This window comes from Ursus arctos, unplaced genomic scaffold, assembly GCF_023065955.2.
Source record: "Ursus arctos isolate Adak ecotype North America unplaced genomic scaffold, UrsArc2.0 scaffold_11, whole genome shotgun sequence".
Taxonomy (NCBI): Eukaryota; Metazoa; Chordata; class Mammalia; order Carnivora; family Ursidae; genus Ursus; species Ursus arctos.
This window is the reverse complement of record NW_026622775.1, coordinates 40,446,632-40,463,310: the sequence shown is the minus strand read 5'-3', so window position 1 is coordinate 40,463,310 and position 16,679 is coordinate 40,446,632.

Sequence of the window (16,679 nt, the reverse complement as noted above, 5' to 3'; positions counted from 1 at the left end):
GTAGTCAATCCAGCAAATGTCCAACAGTCTTCCAGACAGTCTGGACATATCCATTGCCGCCCGGGCCAGCTCATTACACACTCTGAGGAGACCAGTCCCGGGTCCCTAAGCGGGTTGATGCTGGCCCACAGGCAGGAATGTTCATGAAGGACACAGAGCAAGAGGAGCTGAGCTGGACTGAGGGCATCAGGGTCCTGGAGCCTGCCAGAGAAGACAAATCCCTTCCTCGGCACCACGGAGGCCACGCATCAGGGGAAATGCCTCTGAGGACCTCAGGGAGGGACATCATTGGCCTGAGTACACTCAGTGCTGCACACAAGTAATAGCCATTGAGGAGCAAACATCCTCACAGAAAAGCAGATAATGCCTCATCCCCGCCGTGGCTAAATTGTTTTTATAACATTCTCATCACTGTTCTAAAAGAATAAAAACAGGACTAGTGTATCATGTCCTCATCAGGGGTCAGGACAGGCCTGCGTCCATTCTTGGCCCTGGCACTCATTTATTGAACTTAGTATCTTGGGCAAGTCCTCCCACCTTTTACTTTCTAATTAAAAAAAATTTTTTTTTTTTTTAATTTCTAGGCTTTGAAATCTGTTTGTTAGTAATAATATAACAATTACTACCATTACTTTCCAACGCCCACTGTGGGTTAGGCACTGTTCTAGGAGCTGGAAGAATAGTGGCAAGTGAGTAAGCAGACAAAATGTGCATTCTTCAACCACACCAGTTAGGTTAACCGGGATGATTTTATGAAAAGAGCTGTTAACTATAAGGAAGAGTTGGAATTAGGAACACAGTGAAGCTTGGAGGAGGGGCGCCGCTAATGATCTTCAGATGGCCACGTTCTCCCCATTCTGCGGCTGTGGTCACTAAGAGTTACAGAATCTAGGTTGTGACAGCTAAAGTGCTTGCCACAATGTGTCTGTTGTTAAGTCGTTGCATCTGACTTCAAGACCTCCCTGCTTCGGTTCCATGCTTCGTGATGCTGGAGGGGCACTCGGTCCTCCATGTTTATTTCGCCTTTGCCACCTGCCGCCTGGTAAATTCTCACCATAAGGGGCTCTGGAGGGAGGCGAGAGGGACTGCACCCTCCCGAGTGCTCTCTGAGGGTTTCCTGGCTGTTTCTGTCTAGCAGTTGCCACCATTGATCCTCGCAGCGGCGGATGAGTCCAGTTCGTAGTTCTGCCAACAGTTGTGGGACCAGCCTCGGCACACCCCTTCTAGGACTCCAGCGCCCGCCGAGCAGCAAGGACCCCTTCCTCAAAGGTTTGCACACCACTAGTACCGAGGTGCCCCTCCTCCAAGCTTTTATATGTTCCTAATTCCAACTCTTCCTTATAATTAACAATTCTTTTTATAAAATCATCCCAGTCAACATAACAGTGGTTTCTGTCTCCTTACCGGACCCTGCTTTTTGACTGCAGGCACTCAGATGCTGGTCTAGCTGATTGTAGGCCTTTGTTCTATCCACGGTCTCCCCCATGATGTCTGTCTGGCTGCAGGTCTGTGGGAAAGGAGGGTTAGCTCTGACCGCTGAGCCCTCCCCACCCTCTCAAGAAGATCTGGCTCACCTGTTGTGATAAAGAAGGAAGACAGTGCTTAGGTGGTCATTCTCCAGGGAGGGGGCATTTGCTGCTAAAAAAATACGAGGTCGGGCTGCAACAGCTCCTTTGCCTATCCACACCCCTTCTGAGAGCAGCTCTATTAAGCACCTGCCCTACAGCCATCATCTTGCTTCTTTCCTGACGATGAGACCTGGGATTTGGGTCAGAACAGAGGTCTCTTGGTCTTGGGCAAAGTAGACCCTTCTTCCAAGCCCAGGGATGAGTCATAATTGGTGTAAGCCAGCCATACTTATCTCCCTCCCTTCTGCCCATGATCGGGCATGGCACTTGCTCTTGGCCAAGGAGACAGAAAGAAATGAGGCAGAAATTCCCAGGGGCCTCCCGTTGGCGAGCAGCCAGTACTGCCCCTACTCTTTCCTTCTAGTTAGACTTCCAGCAGCCACCTTGGGACCATGAGATGGCACTGTTGTGGATGAGAAGCAAACAGCTAAGAGCAACAAAGCAAAGAATTAGCAAAGCAGAAGCAAAGCAAAGAAGAGCCAGGATTCTGCATGGCGCGTCACAGTCCGAACTCCTGTCTTCACGCTTCTTGTATGGGAATAAAGGAATTGCTTTATGCCACTAGTAGTAGTTGGGTATTCTGCCATTCGTGACCAAAAGCATTCGCATCTGATAGAAAATAGCCAGTCCACATCAACACAGCACCCCTGTCTCCTCCATCGGTGCCGGCTCAACCCTCACACCGGCTGCTGCAGGCTGCACCCCAGAAAAAGCAGTCCTCCTCCTGACAGCTGTGGCCATCGGTCTGTTCTGCAGCAGGGGCCCCCAGCACTCCACACATGCCGCGTTGTCCCTTGCTAGGCTCCCTCGCAACCTTCAGAGCAAGAGGCCATATAAATAAAAGGCCTTATGTTTTATATGCTAGTCAATATTTATTCAGCCCCACCAGAGCAGTGGACTGGAAGGAACAGAGAGACTATAAAATGTCTTCTGTACTGAAGCTTGAAATCGTGCTGGAGGAAAGGCGCTTCTCCGTGCTCTCACTGCAAAACAGTCTGCAGCCCAGCAGAGCTTGGGAGCCCTTGGGAAGCAGAGAGGCTGGGGCAATCTGGTGAATGAGGACAGAGACAGCCCAGGGCTGCGGACACATGGCAACAGCCACACTCTCGATGCAGCTCTAACAGGTGTCTTGAGCGGCTTATCTCAAATGCAGATGGACCGTTCCTCTCCTCCCTGGGAGGATCTCACGGGAAAGCCCACACTTTTAAGGGCTACAACTGTGGGGCCTTTCTCAAGTCCTTTGGGGGTGTTTGTGTGTGTGATGGAAGGCCCCCCCCCGAACATCTTGAGTTCCTGCTCACCCTCACCTTCCCCTGATGCATACCAGTGCCCGTGTTGGGTTGCTTTTTCCACTCTCCTGCTCTCTTATCTGCACCGTTCGTCACGCCCATTGTTCATCTCTCCCCCCCAACACACACAGCATCTGTTATTTGCTTCAGGCAGGGTGGACGATTCTGTCTCTACTCAAACTTTCAAAGCCCCCCCTGGACTACTCACTCAGGTCCCAAATCTGTTGCCTGATGCTTTAGAGCCTTCCCGTCTCTGCCCTCCGGTTTCAGCCTTATCTTCGTCTCTCCCTGCCATGTACATTGCTCACTGGAAGTGATTCTCCAAACCCGCTCCATGACCCCTTTCCTCCGAGCCTTTTCTGAGGCTGCTCTTGTTTCAGAGACGACTTTCTTCTTCACCACCGGGAAGAATCCCATCAAATCCACCAAGGCTTAGCTTAAATGCCTCCTCAGTTTCCTTCAATCTTCGCTTTCCTCACTGGAAGAGAGTTTTTCTGCATCTGGATCTCTAACAATTCATTCTCGTTGCACTAGAATCAGTAGAATTTTCTGTTTTGTGTATGATTTTCCCCCTTCTTTTACATAGTAGATCAGTGATTCTCAACCAGGGGGTGACTCCCCATCTCTACTCTGGGGCCCATTTGACAATGTCCGGAGACATGTTTGCTAGTCACACTGGGGGGGCCCTCCTGGCATCTGGTGGGTAGAGGCCAGGGAGGCCACTATAAACATCCCACAATGCACAGAGCAGCCCCCCTCCCTCCACAGCAAAGAATTATCCAGCCCAAGCTGTCAACACTTTAAAAATTGAGAAACCCCGCATTTGATTATAAGCTTCCTGAAAGCAGGAAGCACCCTCCCAATTCCTTTAATTCTCCACAGTATACAGTTTTGATATGTAATTTTGTTCAATTATTTTAAATGAATGACCGCACATGTTTAACATACATTTACTTCCTCTGTTTTGAACCCGTGTATAGATGCCTGCTGCCCAAAGAGAGATCCGTCCTCTGCATGACCCACATAATATTCCCGTTAGCCACCCCGTGTAATATATAGGAGGACTCACAGCACAGCCCTTCATCATTGGCATTCTCTCAGTCTCTCCCCGCATTGCTGGGTCCCATAAAGCAAAATCCCCGCTCATATTCGCTCCACTCCTTATAGAAATGCCTTCACTAAGCTATGCTTTAGTATATTATGTCTTCTGTCTTTATGGTGGGTCAATAAAAGTAGCACTCTGCTGAACGGTGTTTCTGCGCTGGGGAACTTTAGTTAGCCCTATTTTGTACACTCCGCACACTCGAAGGTGACTTCGGAGCAGCCCCTTCATTCTACAAATGAGGACAGTCTGTTTCTCTGTGTCACTCAGTGTCCTTTATTCAAGGACCTACGTGATAAATTCCTACCTAACTTCAATTCCAGGAACACATTTTGCCTTTGTACATGTATATATTGTCAGGAAGACAAAAATCTAGGCACCCTAATATGCTTCTCTTTGTGGCTTAGCTGTCAGAAAAGTTAGCACCAAATTAAAAGTCCAGCTGTTCGAATCGGCTCCACTCACGTGTCTGGAACATCTCTTTATTTCTTTTGCTTCCCTCAGCAAGAGCGTTATCCTTAAATACCTGCTCTTGTGCTGTTTTAATCTTTCAACTGCCTCAAGTCTTTTGGAAGTGAGTGGGTACAAATCTTAAGCGAAACAAAAGAAAACTACTTCGTGTTCTTGCGAACCGTCCCCTGTCGTTGGGGGCCAAGTGCCGGGGGGCCGGGGTGGAGGCAGCTCCATGTTTGTCATCTATGTCACCCTGGGCTTGTCACCTAACCAATCCCAGGGATTGCTACCTCATAGGCTTGGTGAAAGGATCAAACGAGAGAGGACATGTCGATGAGAGCACCTTTCTGTGTCTGCCCGGTAACAGATGAGTCAAGCGCACATTTCCTACATCAAGTTCAGCCTTGTTTATGAAGTCCACGGTGCTGTACTTGCTCCACTGAGGGTCTCAGCCACTTTTCAGTAATAGGAACAAATTTCACTTTCACAGAGCTGCTGCTTCTTTTAAGAGGGAGGGGGAGGGGCAGAGGGAGAGAGAGAAAAATTCTTAAGCAGAGCCTGAGGGAGGGCTCGATCCCACAACCCTGAGATCATGACCTCAGCCAAAGCCAAGAGTTGGACACTTAACCGCCTGAGCTCCCCAGGCGCCCCAACATAGATTCTTACAGTTATCATTTATCCCCCTATTTAAAGCTAATGTAACTTCTACAAAGTTATCAGTCTCTGTTCCTGCTATTTTCTTTGGGAGGGGAAGTCATGTAAACAACAGCACAACACTCTGCTTTGGGCCCTTTGATTAGCTGTTCTGGGAGCTATTTTCAGAGCTTGGCACCGTCTGTGCTCCTGTCACTTAGGCTTACGGCGGGCCTTGGGGTTTCACGTTGTAAATATAGGGAATATGGCCAAAAAGGCTCCTTGTTTTTCTTCTTGCCTAAGATGGGATGAATTTAGAAACCAATGGAGAATACCAACTATTCTACATGTCTTATATCTACATATCATTAAACAGTTTCCCATTTATTTGGAAGCCCAGAGGCCCTGGGAAAAAAAGTCAAAGAGACAGTAAAATTTCTTTTAAAAAAAAACACTTCATTTTTTAGAGTAGTTCGATTCTCACAGCTCCTGATGAGGAAGTAAAGAACGAAGGCTCAGAGAGACCTCAGGGCCTGGCCTGGTCCTAGAGATGGAGAGGCTGTTCCTGCTTCTCGAGGCCTATGGCCATGCCCGTGGGGCCAGGGGGCACACTCCTCCCATGCTCCCTCAGCCTGCTAAAATTAAGACCCCAAGCCCAGAGACACTTGTATTCTTTACTGAGTTGAGAGGAGGAGATTTGGGATTAAAGTTCATGAACCTTGGGACACCTGGGTGGCTCAGTGGGTTAAGTGTCTGCCTTTGGCTCAGGTCATGATCTCAGGGGCCTGGGACCAAGCCTCACATAGGCCTCCCTGTTCGACGGGGAGCCTGCTTCTCCCTCTGCCTACTGCTCCCCCTGCTTGTGCTCTCTCTCTCTGTGTCAAATAAATAAATAAAATCTTAAAAAAGACAAAATTCGTAAACCTTCCACCTTCCAAAGCTGTGTAATCCAAATGTGGTCACCGCTAGCCTCGTGTGCCCCTTTACACTTACATTCGTTAATTAAAAGGAAATCAAGTTAAAACCCCAGTTCCTCAGTTTCACTGGCCACGCTTCAAAAGCTCAGTAGCCACACGTGGCTAGTACTACCCATCCTGGGCAGCTCAGACGTCGACCATTTCCATCGGCACAGAAAGAGATGTTCAACAGTGCTGTTCTAGAGCCTTCCACCTACAGGGGAATTGGTGCAGAAGAGAGACGTGGTTGCACACCTGCCATTTCTTACAGTTCTAAAACAGCGTTCTCTTCAGAGCAGGGGCTTGGGGACAGGGGCTCTCAGCGGTGACCCCTCCCTGGGTCTCCCTTTCTGGGGGCCTGAGTGTTTGGCGCCTCGAGCCTCTCTTGCAATTACAGAGAGCTACAGGCAATAATGAGTCCAGGGAGCGATTGGCGATTGTCCTTTGCTCCAAATGTGTGTGTACATTCAGAAGTGTGTCCCAGTCAGTGACCCTGGGGCAACCTCACATACGTCCAAGAAATGTTGCCCTGAAAGCATTTACTGTCTCGGGCGGGGTCCCCCTTCAAGCATAGCCATGGCAAGAGGTCCCAGTATCTACCCCAAACAGAAAGAGTGCGGGATCATTTGGTTTCTACAAGGCCAAGCTGGCTTTACATTTGCTCCTTTTATATTGGTTCAGAGAAATAAAGTGTCCAAGTATGGTATGAGATGCTTCTGTAGTTCCCAACTTCCCGGGGAGATTTCTATTTTATATATTTCAGTACATAAAAATATACAAACTAAATGCTATCACTATTGTCTCTCTGTGTCCCCGAATCCAGCTGACCTTGACTTTTCTTAATTCTCTGCTTCTCTGGAGGCTTTGGCTTGGGGACAGATCCCTCACTGTAGGACCCGCATGGTGCCTTTGAAGCTTAGAACAATCTTTTTTCCTGGTCCCAAAATAGTGCCTCTGTGATTACCCCTGATGCCCCGGCTGTCATTATCCCAGGTTTCTGGCTCTGCCTTCTCCTTATCCAGATAACGTCTGGCACATGGAACGTTGTGTCTTTTTTGCCCCCAATTTCACACTGTTCCTCACATACTTTGTTAATAAACACATGGCCATCCACTAAGGTCTTCCCATGTGCCAGAAATGGTGGTGAGTGCTTTACGTGTGTTACCTACATTTCATTGCACCCCCTCGGCGGCTGGCACCTTGTTCCAAGCCACTGTTACCTGTCCCCTGGACCACTGCAAATGCCGCTTTCCTTTGTCCTTGTCCCCTTTGGTCTATGCTCAGCTGAGCAGCCAGAAAGAGCCTGTTAAAACATGAGTTGGATCACGTCATTCCCCGCCGCTCCAGCATCCTCTCTTCTGACTCAGAGCCCAAGTCAAATGGCCTAATCTGTGCCCCGTGCCCTGCCACTGCCCTGGCCGCATCTCCTACCACTTGCCCCTCCTTATTCTGATTCAGCCACACTGGCCTCAGGGCCTTTGCACTTGGTTTTCTCTCTGCCAGACGTCCATATGGCCTGCTCCTTTGCCTCCTTCGAGTCTTTCTTTATTCAAGTACTACTTTCCCCGTGAGGGCTTCCCTGGCCACCCTGTTTAAAATCACACACACACACACACAAACTCACTCACACATGTCATCTCCATAGCACTTACCACCACTAATAGGTCCTATATTGAACTGATTTATTTGTTTATTGTCAGTCTTTCCAAGCGATGATTCTAAGCTCTATGACAATAGGGACTTTGGTCTGTTTTGTTTACTGGCATATTCCCAGCACCTGGCACATTTTAAGGTACTCCGTAAGTATTTTTGATTACATGAATGAACTCTCTGAGATTTGTAGTCAGTTCTGATTTTGGAGGTAGGGAAACTGAGGCTTAAGGTTAAGCAACTGGCCTGCCATCACATGACTGGTCCCTCAAACCCCAAAGCTCATATACTTCAGCCCAACACGTGCTCCCACCCATGACAATGACTAACGTTCCCTCGGTACCCTCTGGAGGGGCCCCTCCAGCCCTCACCTTGCACCTGCTCCCCGCCCACTCACGTGTTCAGGCAGAGGACTTCCGCGGCGCGTCAGCCTCCACGAAAGCAAGGTCAGCAAATCCCGCAGATGCCAGCTACCGTCAGGCAGAAGTTCCAGAAATGGCAGCATCCCTTTCCCATATGGGCCAGAAAAGCTCAAAAAATGCAGATTCTCCAAAGACTCGGGGGCAAGCTCACTGTACTCTCGGGTAGCCTGATATTAGGTAAGCTACCTATCAGACAGAGCTGGGAATAATGAGGGAAACCTTTTATTCTGACCCAGAACAGAGCGTGAAGAGTTCGGCGAAGAAAGCCCGCATTGTGAGCAGATTTCTCATTGTTGTGGTGAAGAGGTTACATTTTAAATTTAATTTGGATAAGCTATGGAGAGGAGAAAGAAAAGTGTTTTAAATATTAGCTAGTGAACAGATAGAACAAAACAAACGTTTTTTTAAAAAAAGAATAGGTTTGGAACCATTGGTACGCTTTATTTTTAGTTTTTTTAAATTGTGGTAAAATACACATAACATAAAATTCACCATCTTAGCCATTTTTAAATGTACGATTCAGTTGTGTTACGTATATACACACTGTGGTGTCACAAATCTCCAGAACTTTCTCATCTTGTAGATCCACTGAGCAACTCTCCATTCTCCCCTCCCCCAGCCCCCAGGGACCACCATTCCACTCTTAGTTTCTACGATCTCGACTACTCTAGATACCTCATATAGTGGAATGAGGAATAGCACAGTATGAGTCTTGTTGTGCCTTGTTGATTTCCCTTAACATAATGTCCTCAAGGCTCACCCATGTGGTAACATGGTTACACTTTTTAAAACCAATTTTTGTGCCTGCTTCCTCTGATTAGGCTGGATGTAAAGTCCAGGGACTATTTTTAGAAACGCTTATTTTTTCATAAGCATTTTGTCTGCATTTATGATGTGTAAAAATAATGCTTTGTTTACAACCTCTGTTCAAATGGTTGAGGCTTGCCACAGAGCAGTACTTTTCCATTTAATTTTACTTTTTCCATTAAAATAAAATCATGTATTAAAACAATCATCAATAAATAGAAAATATTATTTCAATAAGATATACAGTGAGGTGCATGGCTTTGCACAGCGGTTGTCAGACTGTCCCCAGGAGTCCTGGGTCCTCTGATACACGTCAGGGCCACAGACATGTCAGTCGTCTGAGAGGACTGAACTTTGACCTCAACCCCCCTCGTTTTGTTCAGAGCAGCTCTAGTTGCAAATCTCATGTTGTGGGGTCCTGCATAATATTTTATTTGAATAAAAAAGTTCCATAGTGTGGTGACGTTATTGTCACCAAATATTCTGGTTCTCCCCTCCCCCCACACAACCCCAGTCCAGGCATTTGGTAGAGTTGTAGTTCTTGACTTTCTGATGATTGGATAGAGCCATGGGACCAGTTCTGGGCAATGAGGGTATCGTTCTGGTCTGGAACATTTAATTCCCAGTGCAAGACCCTACAGACCACTCCCATTTCTGCCTTTTCCCTTTGCCATGGTATTATGATTGCATGTTTGTGTCTTCCCAAAATTCAGGCATTGAATCCCCAATCCTCAAGGTGATGCTATTTGGTATGGGGCCTAGGGGCAATAATTGGATCGTGAGGGTGGAGTCTTCATGAAAGTTTTTATAAGAAGAGACAAGAGAGAGCTGCTCTCTGCTCTGGGCCATGTGAGGGCACAGTGAAAAGACAGCACCTATGAACCAGGAAGAGAGCTCTCATCAGACACTGGATCTTCCAACACCATGATCTTGAACTCCCCGGCCTCCAGAACCATGAGAGATAATAATTTGTCATTTAAGCCACTGAGCTTGTGGTATTTTGTGATAGCGGCCCACACAGACTGAGACAAATGGCTCCTGGCAATGGAGTAGCTACTCTATCAGCGTGGGTCCCAGCATGAGGATGAGGAGGATAACATAGAGAGGAGCATTCAGCCAGTTCAAAATATTCAGCATGAGCTAGGAATAATTCTTTGTTGTCTTAAACCACCAACATTTCAGGGTTCATTTGTTACTGCAGCATAGCGCAGCCTATCCTGACTGATAGCCATAGTTTTTGAAAGCGTGAAAACCACCATTTTGGAGATAGCTAAATGCTGATGTAGATTTAGACATTCTTCACTAACTTTGAACTCTTTTTAAACATTGCTTAATCCAGTCTCGTTTTCTGCGGTTTTAGGTTGGACTAGGGTTTCTTTATGGTTTCTTCCTCTTAGATGCTTACCTTCCACACTTGACTGGTCCTCTAGGAATTTTAGGAGTTTCACCGAATAGTTAACTTTTGTAAATTTCTGCTGCTGCAGATTTTAACTTTCTCCAGGAAAGGAATCTTTTGATTACCACAGGTTTTCTCATTCAGCAGTGCTGCTAATACTTCTTCCTAATGCTTTACTCCCACCTCAGCTGTTTACAGGAGGGAAAGAATTACATATTCATTTCTCCTCCTGCCTCGTGGCTGAGTTATATTGAGAGGGAGACAGGGACAGACAAAATGAGGAGGAAGATGAAGAGGAGGAAGGAGGTAAATGAGAAGGAGACAAATATATTTTGGCACCTGGTTTATGTTGCTGATCTCTTTTTCTAATCATGAGCTTCTGAGTCAGTGTTTATCAAAGTGTGGTTCTCCTACACCAGAATCACATGGTGAGCTTGTCAAAAATGCAAGTTGCTGTTCAGCACCCACTGGGAGTATCAGGGTAATGCCCATGTACACTGAACTTTGACAAACACTGTTAAAAATCATTCTAATACCCCCCGTTGGCCATATATATAGCATCAAAAGCAGTCTTTTCTTTGTAATATTAGACAATACCATTTTTTTCAGCCCAGGCTCAGTCATTCCTGCTGAAAAAGAAATGTTGTAATCACTAATTCTCAGCCCACTCCAGACCTCACCTTTTCTAATATTAAACAGAGCATATCAATATTTTAAAATGGAGAAATGAAGTGATACAGTCACATTTTGTGATACTCATCCTTTATATACTTTAAACTATTGCATTCTTAAGTTAAAGGCAACACACACACTCCAAACAAAGAAAAGACAACCTCAACAGTTAATTGTGATGAAGCCAAGGGAGCATGAGACAGCCAGGTCCTGAGCCCCAGAATTACCATAGAAGTAACCCATTGATAACTGAAATCAATCTTCAATTACATGTCCAAAACTTGACATGTATTATCTCATGTAATCCTTACCACCCTTTGAGGGAGGAATTATTTTGGTTATTTTACATGGAGGAGAGCTAGACTCAGAGAAGTAAATTAAGTTGCCCAAGGCCCATAGCTGGTGTGTGGCAGAGCCTGACTTATATAACTTATACCCAAGGCCACTGGCCTTCAAAAATTCACATCCTCTGCACCAAGCCATTCTCCCCTGTAAGGAGCACTGGAACAGTGGAGGGAAAATTCAGGCAGAATGGGGAAAAATGTCCCAGAGGTATGTCCACCTTAATCATCCTTAATTTATAAGAATGACCACAGGTTATAATATGAAAAATATGAAAAGACTACGGTGAAGACTTGCATCATTTGTGAAGAGAATTTGCCTGGTCAGGGAAAAAAAGAACAAAAAACAAAACGACTTCAAATATGGATGTTATTTCATTTGGTCAAAGTAGGTCAGAGAGTTGGGCAGAGTGATAGGTGGTTCTTTATCAGGAGCTGTGTTTGAGGGAATTAAAGTAAGATGGAAAGAATACAATGATGCCACAGTGCTTCTGTTCACCTGGGTAATATCGGAGTCTCTATTGAGGCCGGGACATTTACAGTTTCTATATGAAATGTCACCAAGACAGGTTGGCCGACAGAGACCATCCTAGAAATAACTGCCTACATGGGAAAAAATTCTATGTGCCCTTGCATTTCTAATTCTATTTCTACAGGACGAGGATGGGAAGAAAATAAGCTAGGAGCGTACTGTCCTCTTGTTCACGGCCATTATCAACCGAAGGTTCACATTCTGGTTCATTCTCCCTTCACCTGCTGGAAAGCCCGCTGGATTTCTCATAACCAGCCCTTGTTCCATATACCCATACATCGAGCCTTGTGCATAATTTTTGTTAATATCCTTTTACTTAGATTTTAATTTAGCTGGGTGTAGAGTTCCCCAGTATGTCTGTATCCTCTTCAGCCAGTCGCGTGCTGTGGGGATGTAATAAATGCTTATTAATAATAATGATATTTCTCTGTTGTGAGTTTTCTATCCGTATAATGAATTGTCATTGGAGGAGAAATGCTCTGCAATAATCTGTGTCAACTTTTTAATGAAAACTGCTGTATTGAGTGTCTGCAAAGAGCTATTCCAATGTAAGTTATTAGAATACCATAGCGTTAATTTTTAGGAATTGATATATACTTATGTGGAGTGGCTCGAAAGTGCCTGAGCTCCTGGAGCAGGTGGAATTGCAACGTAGACATTTTGCTACTTGACATGCAGGGGGGCTTCTCCTGGTGTGGCTGCTTTGCTGATTGAGTCATGTAGATCACTCAAATTTGTCGTGATGGCTTCCACTTTAATCATTCTCTCACGGTAACATAATGGTAATTGGTGTCATTTAATCTACTGTGCTGTTTAATGCCCTGAGACTTGTGGGGATTTCACACAACCGATCACACATTAACCTACACTATTTATTTACTCTGTGGAAGAAAAAGCTCCCTTTTCCTCAGGCCCCCCAGCTTTTAAAGAAGCTGCCTGAGGTAGAATCCGTTCACCTGGGTGCGGCCCTGCACCGGGAGAGAGGTTTTCCCCATCTAAATTCTTCGGAGCTGTGTGGCTTTTGCACTTTTCCCCAGAAATTCTGTAAGTCCCTGAGCGGATTCACTCATGGGCGTGGGTCTCTCAAATTTGCGCGTGAATTTGCTCTCACTTCAGGGGCTAGCGTTGGAGGGCTAGGTGAACGAAGCACAGAGGTGAGGCAAGTTCCTCTCTAAATCAGGCACTCCTAGCACCCCGCTCTGGGAAGTGTGAACAATTAAAAACAAAACAAACGCAATGCTGAGAATTGTCCAAAAACAACCACAACCACAGCGACAACAAGAACACACCAACTTGAGGAGAGGGCATGGCTGAAGGAATGAGAAGAAACTACAGACTGCTCAACTCTGATCTGTTCCTGAGCTGGGTACCCTTGAACTCAGTCGGCCTCCCCAAATCCCCATTCCTCCTGCAGGACAAACGTGTCCAAGCGGCACCTCGTGGAAGCCAATCTTGTATGTATCACCCTCCCGTGGAAGTAAACGACCCTAGCAGAATGGGGGACATAAACTCACCAAGCACATAAATCACCATTATGGGCAGCTCTGCATGACTGCAAAGCATTGGATCCAGAACTTGACAAAACATTAGAAAGATTTGTAAATGGTTGTGGCTGTCGAGGTGGGAACCAACAAACCACATATCTCCAGCATTTTCAAATTTATTGATCTTTGCTTTCTGAGTGGAAAATCAGGTTTTAGCGGGCAATCATGCCATCCGAGGTGCAGATCGGATCTTAGCGGGGATGCAATGGATCCCGGTCCTCGTAGGACTGTTGCCTTTGAAAGTGCTCCCTTGGGATGGGGATATGGCAGCAAAGGAGAAGGACGTGCAAATACTGAAGCCAGATGTGGCTCTCAGCTTTCAGTGGACAGGAAAAGCAGATTGGAAATGCAGCAGCGTTAGGGGTGGGAGTGGGGACAGGACAAAGGCTGGCTCTCTCTTAGGCAAAGGTGGATTCTTTCTTACAGGGGTTAAGCAGACTGTTTGCTCTTTTTCTTTTGCTCCTTCCCTGCTTTTTTGGTTTCTGTAATCTGAACACCAAGCAGGTACAGTCAATCTTCAGCCGACTTGCCCCCATTTTTCCTACTGGCAGTCGCAGCAGATCCTAATAGCAGATCATGGTCGGCCCTCTTCCCTGGAGTTCACACGTCGTCCCAGAACATTTCTTTCATATGCTCTTCAGCAACCTTTGACCAGCAGAGGAAGCTGGTTTTCAGGATGGAACTTATTGTGTCCCCCGAGGAAACCCCGAAAGAGACTGTGTGTTTCCTAGCCACAGTTTTGCTCTAGTTCACCCCATGCTCAAAAAATATTTGTTGAGAGAATGAAAGGCTGTGACGAGTGATAGAAGCAAATAATCTTGGAGGATGGAGGACAGGATTCTAAGATAATATTTTGAACTCTTGATGCGCTCGATTTTATCTATTCCATTATTTGCCCCATAGAATAGCAAAAACAAAACGAGCTATAGTTAGAAAATAAACTGACAACCCATGCATACATTATTATTCTAAGAAACCAATGATATAAGGTTTTTAGACATTGTATAAGGAGATTAGTTAATGTCAGTTTAAGTTACATTTTAGTAACATTAAAGAAATACTTGCTCATTATAGAAAATCTAAATAATACAGAAAGTAAAAGAAATAAAAAATCACAACTAGTTCCATCCTCAATAAATACTATAGTGATTTTTACTATTTAAAATGTCTACTGTTTTTTGGAAATAGATAAATATATCTTTAAAATTATTTCTTCCCTTTTTTCTTTTCTTCTCTCCCTCCCTCTTTCTCTCCCTTCCTTCCTTCCTTCCTTCCTTCCTTCCTTCCTTCCTTCCTTCTTTTCTTTTTTCTTTTCTTTCTTTTTCTTTCCTCTCTCTAGTCAAAATTAATATCATTCTATGCAGTTTTGTAACCCACATTTTTTTCACTTAAAAATACATGTTGAGCATCTTTTCAGATAAATGTCTACAATTTAGTACTTGGAAATGAATTTCTAGTTTTCCATCAGGATGCAATTTTCTCTTGGGGTCGAATGCTGGATAGTAACAAACCAACATCTTTCAGAAAAATGCTTTTACGTAAGGCATATTAAAAAAGAAGTATCAAATTTTCTACTCCTCTTTCTTGATCGTCCTCCTTTCAAATAACTAAGAAGTTAAAAATTTCTGCTACCATTGAGATGACATTTCAATACTGATAGGTCCATTGGAAGGAAGTTCGTGGTTATATGAAAAGTTGGGGCTTTCAGCTGTTCCATGAAGGAAACGAATGCTTGCTTTGCTTGGAGGCCTTTTCCAAATTGGAAAGGAGGAGAGCAAAGAACAGTGTCCTTTCCTCCCAGGAAGCAGCGCGCTTGGGATCTGCTAGCTCTCAGAATTGGGCTTGTCCCTGAATTTTAGGAAGTCCATCCCTGCCCATAGCAGGAGGGCTGAACTAGTATTACCTAGAAACCACATCAAAGCCGACCCAGAGCCCTCCAAGTCTGCATGCTCTAAGCAGCGTTGATGAGCCCTTGCCCAGGATCAATCTCCCTTGCAGGTGGCAAGACTCAGAGCTGGAGGATTTTGTGGAGAAAATGCTTCCAAGAAACCAGAACTCATAAATGTTAATGGGCCGACTCCATTCTATGCCATCAAGCAAGCAGAGCACTGAAGCCCATGGACGTAGAAAACGAATAGAGGGGCCATGTCCAGGGTTCCCTTCAGCTTTGTGGTTTCTCTTTTGAGGTCTCACCAGAGTGCAGATAGAAGGCCAAGAGATGTCTTGAACTCTTTGCTTGACCCTACTGTTTGATTTCACAAAGGCACCTGTCTCACACATCCACACTTTGAACTTTGATGAGCTTGTCTACAGGGAGGGCTGTACCTAACCAACCCAGTCCCTATAGGCAGCAGCCTGTCTTGCTCAAATGATTTCCAAGAAAGGAGGCTGGCCAAAGACCCCTGGCAACCTTTCCAGTGGTTCATGACCAAAGCCATTCATAGCCCTCAACTCTTCCGCTACTGATAAATGGCCTCTTGGCCTTGTCATCAGTGAAAGAGAACACGGTCTTTGATAAACTCTCCTTTGTATCCTTGGTTCAAGCATCCCTGTCTGGCAAAGGTTTGCTTGACTGCTGGCAACAGAACCCTACACAAGCTAGGTGAAGACAAGAAATTAAAAAAAAAAAATTAAGATACAGGGGTATCTCACAGAATCCAAGGGCAGAAATGCAGCGGGGTCTCATGAGGGCCAGGAATTTGTAACTTGTAAGTTACAAATGTATTTGATGTGAGTGACCAAAACAAACAACAAAAACCCAACAAAACAATAACCAAAAGCAAAACCATAATGTTTGCTTAAACTATCAAGAGGCTTCTTTTTCTCATGAAACAAATTCAAAGTAGGCAGTCACTCCTGTCCTTAGGAATCCAGAGGTGGGGCATTTGTCCTCATTGTTGCAAAGTGGCTGCTGCCCATCCAAGCATAACATCTGTGTCCTAGTCTGGAAGAAGGGGGAAGGGGCAAAGGGCTTCTAGTAAAAAGGAATGCTGGTTACATATAACCTTTGGAAACCAGAGTTTCGACCCAGTGGTGGTCACCTGAAAGGAAGATGAAAGTAAGGGCAGCTGAAAGCAAGAAGAGGAAGTGGGTTTTTTTGTTTGTTTGGTTGGTTGGTTGGTTTTTGTTTGTTTTTAAGTAGACATACTGCTACCTGGAGCACAGTCTGATTCCTGCCCGTAAAGACAAGAGAGGAAGGGATATTGGGTAGCCGTTATCTCCTGCTGTGCAGCAAACTACCCCAAACCCAGTGA